Here is a 9,567-nt window from a genome sequence, read left to right as displayed (position 1 = left end):
ATATATATATATATAAAAGTAATGCAAGATAAATGCAGACAGCCAGCGCGTTCTGGCTGCATATTGTTTGTACATGGACAAGTGCGAATTAGACGACAAGTTGTAATACGGTAATTCAATTAGGTGACATTCGTCGATCTAAGCGCAAGTGTAACTATCGCCTTGTGTGCGTGTGAATCCTGCGTGCAAAATACGAGAGTGCGTTTGTGCGTGCCAATCGTTCCCCGCGCTCTTCCCTGAATTATATTACATTAAATAATAATATAAATTGTACTATTACTGTGCAGATTGTAAAGCGATTATAAACGCGTAAATGCCGGTGTGAATACCATTTCGTTCTTTCGTATTCCTCTTTAGCAGTAATTATCTCTTTGCGTTATAATTTAATTCACGCTACTATATGCATCGTAATTTCATTATTTACGATCTCATTGCACAAAAAAAAAATTAGAATCAATTACAATTATAATCAAGTATTTTTTAAAATTAATTTTACCTAATTGTTGATCAAACTGTGCCTAATTATCTATATTTATCTTTGCAATAGCAGCATTTTAAATTTTTATCTAAAAATTGTATCTTAATCTTTTAATAACCATACCTTTATGTTAATCATAAACTATTTTCCGCTTAAAACGCATAAAAAACAGATAAAAACTGATATCCAATATATATACAACAGATATATGGTACAAGAAAAAATAGGAATGGAATCAGATTTATTGTGGTTTAATGCAACACTAGCATGTCTTTTCTCGACACGTTGGTTAATTTTAATTAGTAAGTATTATTTAATGAACTAGAAAGAGGATCCTATTAAATAGTAACAATTTAATTAAATTAAAATTGTTGAATAATCAGAAATGAGAAAAAGCGCGAGGCGGATTGTGCGTGCGTGACGTGGAAAAGCAATAATGTATAAAATTTATGAATCGCGGGCATGCCGCTCAAAAGAATGGAAGATGTTAATGTCACGTTATACATACGCGCATGTAGTTAGGATATAATATATGTTGATTAGTTAGAAAGCGGCGAGGCTAATCGTTTCAGTGGCTGCGAGATTGGCTCTTCGGGGACGATTGATTGAAAAGCGAAATAGCTCTCTCCACACAGCACACTTTATCCGAGGAACATCTTCTTAAACGTCCTTAGGACATAGAATGTCTTTTGGATGTTTTTAGAACGTGAGATCTCTGGAGATCTGTGCTGTATGGGTTTTAATAAATTCGATTTATCTCGAAGACGTGGACCAAATAGGAAAATCTCGCAAGAAGCGTAAATCAAGGTTGAAAGGTCTTTTTTTGAGTTACAGCGCAAATATACGATTTATCCATATCGAATAAATACGTGAAGTGTCTCATACTTCCGTCATTAATTTTGACATTATATATTTAAACCTACGATTAAGATGCATGCGCGATTATAATGTGCGCATAAAGAATTTAACGGGAACTCGGTTCAATTAGTTTAATATAACATTTGGTAGAAATGCAAATTACATATTTTATTGCTCTGAATTGTGATTTCGTTAATTTAATGCCCGTATTAATTCGTTGCATTTTAATTGTATATTTTCACTAATTATATTCTATGGAAATGTCACATCAATTAATTCTGCACATTTAATCGTATCTATATTTTAATTAATTATTAATTAAACATGCATTTCAAAATTGCGCCGGTATTTTCATTTGGGCATTGCGTTCATTATTCTTTGAAAGTCCTACATTCAATCTTGATCGAACACGGGATATTCCGAAAGTGGTGTAACGACGGGGTTTGCTCGAAGTTGGTACTCGCTGCATCAGACTGTAAATAAGCGCGGAAATAATACCCCTAGACGATCCTAGATCGTCGATTATAGACGCACGGATATCAGCCGGTAAGAACCATTACGCTCAATTACTACTCACTGGCAAGGTACTTTTGACGCACTGTTCGCTAAGAGGCGAGTAGCTTTAATATTGCTGCATTCAAAGAATGCAACTTTCCTCCACGAAGCACGGGTAGAACGATATTATGTCGATACTTTGGTCACATATTTGACAACAAATTCTATATATTCTATTCCTATTTTACTATGAGATATACTTTTGTAAAATTATTATTATACATATATGTTTAATTATACTATATCTCAAATCTTATATTGTTAAGTTATGTTTTTTATATTATGTACAACGGATAAATTCTCTCTGTGTCCTCTTTCTCTTTTAATTTTATCTTTCTTTACATATACTCTACAAAATAAGTCATGCTACACACGTTGCAATCTTTTTGCAGACGTCTTGTTAAGAGTAATATCTCATGATTCCTTTTATTCTTTTTTTGAACAAACATTTGAATTGTACAGAGCATACACGAGCGTAATCATCATTAATGTACATTAAGCGCTGCGCCTGTATCTATTCGTGGCCATCTCATATGGTCCAGTTGAATCAGATAATCAAATATCCAACGCCAAAGTCGAGACTGCACGCGGCCTAATTACTCTCCGTAACGTACTGCGCATTAGATACACGTATACGTCGAGAAATCGTGATTTCTACGATCAACGATAATGATATCCACCTTGCTGAAGAATCATTTCTATAGATCTCACAAACACAACGAGATATGCATCAGAGAATTGTCGTACGATATTTTATCGTGTAATAATTGGATTTTGAGAAACAGCTCAGTCAGTAGAAAAATAATGATCGAGTAAGCATCAAGAATTTTGTTAATATAATTTTCTGAATGTAAACGTTTTCTTTCAATTAAAAAACAATAATAAGTCGTTGATACTTTTATCACAAAATAATTGTTCTCAATTTAATTTCAAATAATGGTTTATCTATTACATCTTAACATTTTCCCACATTATTCTTAATAATTCCGTGCTTCGTGCGAACGCGCGCGCGTGAGGGGTGACTGCTTAACTGTAAAAAGCGACGCGAGGGCAATGCAATAATTACGCATGCATGCGAGATTGCGCACGTGTGTGTATGAGTGTGTGTAGTCAATGCGTCGGAGGGCATGGCGTTACTGTAAAGAGCTTGCTTTGTAACCGCGATGTTACTTTGTGACGATGCGACGATCTCACTTGAGAGAGAGTTGGTAAACTTCCTCATGTTCCTCGAACTTAACCGCCTCTTGCTTTCGCATAAAGTTTATATTGCATTTTGCTTGATTACTAAGCTTACAAGATACGATACGTTCAATTTTTTAAGGAATTAAGATCTAGTCGTTATTTTTATATATGATCTTATTTTATTCAACTAAATAAATTTGCTAGTAAACTTATTGCATATTAAATTTAAAAAATAGTAGTATATAATGTAAATTACAAAATTGAAATTTAAAATTTTTATTAAATGCAAAAAGAGCTTTTTAACTCTTTAGAAATTATAATACTAACTATTAATGGATCTCGTTCTTCATACTATTTTATATTTTATATTGAAAATTTATAAATTGTTTTATAACAATTTCTGTAACATTTTAATTGCACACAGCGAATATTAATTAATGTTTAATTTGCTCCAAAGTATGATTATTCTCTCAAGCAAACTTCTTAAACAAAGTAATATCGTGATTGTAAAGTAATTTCTCTTTACAGTATTAATTCTTCCAAACAAACCGCAGACGTGGGTCTTCGTACGACTCGTATGAATTCTAACTTCCTCGCGTATTATATTGTACATGGATTGTTGTAACCCGCGCGATTACCGATTGATCGAACTGATTCAACAGCTCAACGAATTTTTCGTAAGAATTTGCGCTCTTTTACAGTATTCTCTGCAATTTCATATCAGTCGTCGCAATTTGATGAATTATTTACAGAAATATGTACAGAGAATGAAATATCGGTCCGAGCGCAAATACAATCGAAAATGTTCAAAACACACAAATTGATTTTGGAATCAAATATAATACGGAGTTACGCTCGACTACGTTCGAGTTACATGTTTTTTTAAATATTTATATACTGCATATATTTATTGTTAGGTTAATGAAGAAACGTCCTTAATTGAATAGAAATTTTTCTCCATTCGCTTAAAATAGCGAAATTTTTGGAGTCGAGTTTTAGAAAATTGTTATAATATCACAAAGTGATTTTAAAATTTAAGAATTTAACAACTCTACACACACCATTACGCGAGTTTTCCGAGGCTTAGTAATTATAGTAATTGATGATAAATTTATTAAGATAATCGAAAAAAACATTGTGTGAGTAAAAGAGAAACGCCACAAAGGTAATTCTTTTAATACGTAAAATCAAATGTTTATCGTTTATTGTTACAACACCCTAAAAGTGGCGTTGTTTATTGAAGATACGTTCATAGAACAACTTTGTTACTTGATGTAGCGCTATTAAGCAAAAAATATTGTACAACTTAAAAAGAGAAAAAAGGATACGTCAGATACATAAATGTAATACATGTAAAATAATTTACAAAATAAGTATTACTAAATATATTACTACAAGTATTACTAAATTACAGAACTTTTACCTCATGCGTCTTTAAGCCATATGCATCAATATCAATTATACAGGTGGACATTAAACGTGCAACATGTGTGGATGGGGCATATCATTTCCTGTAAATTTTTCATCGCTAAATCCGAATCCAGCTGCAAAATTTTTGTATTACATCTTTTCAAGAAATTGAAGTAAAAAACGTATTTTTTTTAATCATTTTTGAAACAATATTACAAGTAAACCTGACGTGTTAGAGACTTTCAATAAGAATTGAATTCAAGCTTGAACCTTGTACTTTGAGATCATAATAAAAATAATATTACGTTTACCTATCTCGAGCGGTAACAGATTTTCTCTGTACGCGTGCACTCGCTACTTCTTATCATATGCCGCCTAAGGAATTTTGGAATTGTGCATTCAACAAGCCTCCAGATATATTTTTTAACCGATATTAATTTTTCTTGTTCTAAAATGAAGTGGATTAAATTTTTTAAAAAATTTGGTCAAAATTTTTTAAGTGACATACAATAAAAATAATGAGCGGGCGCAGCAAAAATCTATTATCGCTCAAGAGAGAGATAAGCGGATGCAACATTATTTTTATTTACATTTTATAGTATAAAAAAATATAAATTTAATTAATATATAACAAAATGTTATATTTTTAGCTATACATATTTTTATCTAATTAAATAAAATTGTTTATTGAAAAATTAAAGAAGAATTACCTGTATTTTAATAAAGAATGGTATTTAAACTTCCTGGAAGACAATTTCTTCCAATATCACAAAATATTTAATATTTATAATTAATTTATTAATATTTCAAAATTAAAAAATTTTACTTAACTTTCTACAATAATGACGTCTATATAGTGGATGCATGAAGGCTTAAAGTTTTGCAGCTTTACAAAACAAACGAATAGAACAATCTGTAACCGTCAATTATGTCGTATCCAACGATCCGTCAGTCTCTTCCAGCCTCGTGCTTCGAGATTCGCGTAGCAATAATATACGATAATATAGAATCTTACTAAGATATTGTATTAATTAATTTAGTTATTAGACCATTGCGAAGTACGAAGACTCGCGGAATCGATTATGCCAGTCATAGTTTCGAAACATTTTGTGACAAATAAGACAGAAAGACGAATGAATCGCCGAAATTGCAATTACTATTTGATTATTAATTAATTAACTACATTATTAAATTAATTAATTCCTTGCGTCATTATACACCTAATTTATTTTAAATTACATAATAGTGAAAATTATTATCAAGGCAAATTAGATTATAAAATCATTTGATCAATTTATCATATAAAATAAATGTATATTATGTCTTTTTTGTATACTCCTTGTAGTATTAATTAATAATTATTGTGTTGGACATAAGTATCAACCACACTATAATTTTATACTTATAGAGCTATTAATTTTCCATTATCTGATGTTTTATTAAGGAAAATATCTAGAAAAATTAAAACAGTTGCAAGGAGTTAAATGTTAATTTTCCCTGCTTAAAACTGAGAATTAAGATGGTGGTTCCAATTGAACATATCAAGGTCTTATAGAAAAGACCAGCCAATATCCGAATTTCTATTCTGATTTCGCGTAGATTCAGTTTTTTCGACGCTTTTTCACGCGACAGAAAACATATGGGAGCTCGCGAAACGGCTCGATCGCGCGGTGCGCAGCTTCCAAGGATTATCTTGGAAATAATGTATGATCTGATATAAATATGCAGGAAAATCCTGTTCACTGGAGTTGTTGTCGTTTATTTATTATATAGCCAAATATTCCCTTTTATTTTAAATAAACGCGATATCCTTTATTAATATTTATTCATTAAATTTCGATTTCGTATAAATTGTATTAATATATTGTATTTATTTAATTATTATATTATTTAGATATATAATGTATATTTTTTGTATATACGCATATATTTGATGAAACTAAATTTTGAAAAATTTTTGTTTAATTTGCACATAAACATAGAAAACTGTGTATTATAATAACATGTAAATATCATAATTATAATAGTATAATATTGAAAAATATTATAAATAGAAAACAAAATGGTTAATGTAAAATTTTACACATAAGATAAAACTTAACTATTGATTTATAATATTGAAATAGAGTACATACATATATCTGAAGTTGTAGTTAACAGTTTCCAGTAAGGTATGAGAACTTCTATATCGACTGTACGTAATTTCAAAATATGTCTGAATTTTACCAGAGAGAACACCTGAGAGCAGCCATCCCAGTCTACTTATTATTCGTGTGACCATTGAAAGCTCCTGTCCACTAGCGACACTAACATCGATTTTATAGAATGATGCGAACTACATATCACATTAACGACACTGCTGTTAAAATCGTAGCGTCAAAAAATTGATGCAGCGCGAGTTTTATCATTTCAAATAATGTTGAGCGCAAATCCGGCACAAATTGTGGATATAAAGATAATATGCATATATTTTATGTATACTTACATTTATGTAATTTTTCTTTTGCTGCAACTTGGGTAATGGGTCGGTACGAGAGAAACAATTGTATCTTGTTTTTTAGTAAAAAATAATAAGAAGATGTGAAGGACACATAAAAGTCAGCAAATCACTTGAAAGTGTATAAAAGATCTACATATATTATGATATATTAATTGATATATATATAGTATATATATTTATTATTAGTTTTTTAGTATTTTCTACAAATTGTTTGTTAATATTTAATTTGCAATATTCAATTTTATGATATATCTTTCCTGCAGTATACAAAAATAGAATTGATAAATGTAATTCACTTTATTAAGTTTAAAACAAGACCGCTTACATAAATACATTAATACTAAGAGAAGTACAAATTATTGTCAAAGTAGATGTTAACTGGAATAATATTTGTATTATTGTGTACTTTAAATACATGTATCACTCACTAATATATTTATATAATTAATGTATTTATATAATAAACAGTCTTGTTTCAAATTTAATATTATTTACACCATGCTGCCTTTTAATACGTACTCTCTCTATGTATGATTATTGCGATAAACATATTACATTGGTGGTCAAATTGGAATTTTACCCGAACAAAATTCAAGAGACCCGAGATCGAATTCCAGCTGAGGTAATATTTTTTCGCAATTAGTTTTTTACAGATTTAAAATACTATCACATTAACGATCAAATTTAATTTCATGTAATAATTAACATTTATGTTTGATTGTATGCAAACCCAAAAGTAATCAGTGCATAGTTATATATCTGTTGTGAAAAAAATGAATTTAAAATATCTACATATAGAAATATTATTACTACATCTAACTTTAACCGTAATTGATGCTTCTCTTACTTGGTTAATAATTTATTTTCATCTTCTTACATTCCTCCATCCTATCGTTTTTAATTCCAACGCCTTTAATTAAAAAACTGCAGGATGTTAAATTTAGACCTGTGTGCTTAGATGTTACACGATACTACAAACGAAAGAGAGTAGGGTTTAATCAGTTTGTCGATAGACAAATTGGCTTAAAGACGGTCGAATCCGACAGAGTGGTTTACGGCAAGAAAGAAAGTGCAACGTTATGATCAGTTTCCGTATGACAAATCTTGAGTATCAAACACACGAAAAAGTCCGCGTCGTTCCAAGTTTCTTGATATTTCTTCTTATAGAGGTTGTGATTAAAAGAAACGAAGAAAGCTTCTGTTGAAAGCGTATGTTGAAAGATATCGCATTGAAATAACATCAAGCTATCGACGATCTTTTCAAAGTGCTATAAATTGAAATTGACAAAAATATGTGCCAGTATAGGTAAGTCTGTAGTCGTATTTAAGGTCCTTAGAAAATATTATGTAAAATTAAGAAGGTAAATTTTCAATGACAAATTTTTCAATTTGTTTTATTACAAACAAAATCTGAATAACTATGTCTTTATGTCATTTGATCGTTGAGGATTATGTGATAAATTCAAAGATATATTTAAAATTATTTCTAAAATTTTATATACAAATATATGTGTAAAATTTGTAATCTTTTAATTACTAAGTGTGTATTTTCTCTTTTTACTTTTAAGTGCATTTTGTACAATATTTAATATATTATTAACATTATATATATTAATGGCTCTTTATCATTATTTGTTTACTTGATAAAAATTTAAAATAATCAGAAATTTATATTATTTTTGTTCAAAAATTTTTTAATTTTTTATATTTTACATTTGTTATGATATAAACTTTTTCAACTTTATTTATTATGTTATGTAATTTTATAATATCATGTATGTGTAAGTTCACATATTTAAAGATTATATTTATATATAATTTGTGATTTATATTTGTCTTTATAAAACATTATTTTAAAAAAATTTTACTGTGTAAGTATTAATAAATCTATCTTTTTATATATATATAAAAAGGTGCATTTAAATAAGGACGATTTAAAATGATTACTTAAAAACCAGCTAAGCTTCGACAACTTCTGAGAGATTTGTAGGTTTACAAACACATTTTATTAACAAACTTAATTTAAGTCCTCGTTTTAAATAGAAAAGACGATTTTGCTGAAGTCTCTAAAAATTTAGAAAGACATACGAATATTTAAACATAATTTCGTTGGGCTATCAAAATAATTATGTAGAATACTCAATGCCTCAACAGTGACAGAATTTTGGCTCTGGATATGCCAGCGTTTCGACCCCTCTATTTTCCTCTGCCAGCAATGTGAAACGAATGAGACAGATGGAAGGAGACAGAGTTTGTTCTTCTCACATTCGGCAACCTTCAGCGCTCCAAGCGAACAAGATAGCAAGAGAATTCTCATTCGTTGTCTCATTCGCTCGGCGCACCGAAAATTGCCGAACGTGAGAAGAACAAACTCTCTCGATCTCACTCGCTTTGCTTGATAAAAGAAAGTGGAAGGGTCGAAACGATGACATGCCCGGAACCAAAATCCCATCACTGTGCTGCAATGTTGCAAATAGTTTTGTCATTTTAGGAACCAGCTAGAATGTCCTTATATAGAACATAATTATTTTAATAATCTAATAAAATTATTTTTACAATTGTATTTAGCTAAATTTTTAAAAAA

Source organism: Trachymyrmex septentrionalis, unplaced genomic scaffold, assembly GCF_001594115.1.
Source record: "Trachymyrmex septentrionalis isolate Tsep2-gDNA-1 unplaced genomic scaffold, Tsep1.0 scaffold83, whole genome shotgun sequence".
NCBI lineage: Eukaryota > Metazoa > Arthropoda > Insecta > Hymenoptera > Formicidae > Trachymyrmex > Trachymyrmex septentrionalis.
The sequence above is the reverse complement of the archived record's forward strand: the minus strand, read 5'-3'. Positions refer to the sequence as shown.